The sequence below is a fragment of the Acanthisitta chloris genome, unplaced genomic scaffold (genome assembly GCF_000695815.1).
Source record: "Acanthisitta chloris isolate BGI_N310 unplaced genomic scaffold, ASM69581v1 scaffold19451, whole genome shotgun sequence".
In the NCBI taxonomy this organism is placed as follows: domain Eukaryota; kingdom Metazoa; phylum Chordata; class Aves; order Passeriformes; family Acanthisittidae; genus Acanthisitta; species Acanthisitta chloris.
This window is the reverse complement of record NW_008657869.1, coordinates 779-1,808: the sequence shown is the minus strand read 5'-3', so window position 1 is coordinate 1,808 and position 1,030 is coordinate 779.

Here is a 1,030-nt window from a genome sequence, read left to right as displayed (position 1 = left end):
GCCCGGCCCGGTGCACAAGGCGTGCTCTGACTGCCTTTTTCCATTTGGCGAGCGCTGCTGGATGAGTCCGGCCCCAAAAAGAAAACAAGGAAAATGCATCCCCCTCCCTGGCCCCTCCTTCCCACATCCCAGATTTTTTGCTTTTTTCCAATTTGGAAAATCAGTGCTTCCTGGCTGGGGGAGGCCTGCAACCCTCCCATGGGATGGAAAGGTGTTGGGAGCCTTCCTGGCAAGGAGCAGCACGCCTTGGCAAACAACAGCTTTGCGTGGCCAGGGCGGCACCGAGCCGGTCCCTGAGGGCAGGATGTGGCCCTCGGGGTGCTCATGATGGCAATGATGAGGAGGAAGGAGCCCAGCTGGAGTCCCACCACATGCTGCCAGGGCTGGGTGGCAACTGCCACTGCCGTGCCACAGGGTCGTGCCTGGGTTTGGGTCACCCTCCCAGCCTGGGGAGGGTGCCAAGGGCAGGCACTGCTCCGGGGCCAGGAGGTGCCCGTGGGCTGGAGCTGGGAGAGGACAGAGCCTCAGCAGTGGGATGGGCCCAGCAGAGCTGGTGGCTGGCCCCACTCGTCCCAGGGCAGCGATGCCATTCCCTGGCTGGAGCAGCGTCCCAGAGTGACCCTCCTGGAAGGCAGGATAGGGTGTCGCCAGGCTCCCTGCAAGGATCCTCCCCACGCAGACCCTGTGAACTCCCACTCATCCCCAAGTCCAGCACAGATCCCATCAACCCCAAACCTGCTCCTGTGAAATCCCAAACCTGCTCCTCTGGCACAAATCCTGCCAACAGCCAGCACAGGTCCTATGACACAGCTCTGCGTGTCCCCTGGGCCAGCGACCCCAACCCCACTGGGACCACCCCAGCACAGACCCCGCTGTCCCTGAACGCGGCACAGCCACCACTGACTGCCAGCACCAACCCCCAGCACAGCCCCAGTAACCCCAAAAAGTCCTCCCAAGCACACACCCTGCCATCCTCCGGAGCCACCTGCCCCTCTGGGCCCAGAGCTGTGACCCCACAGGTGTCCCCCCA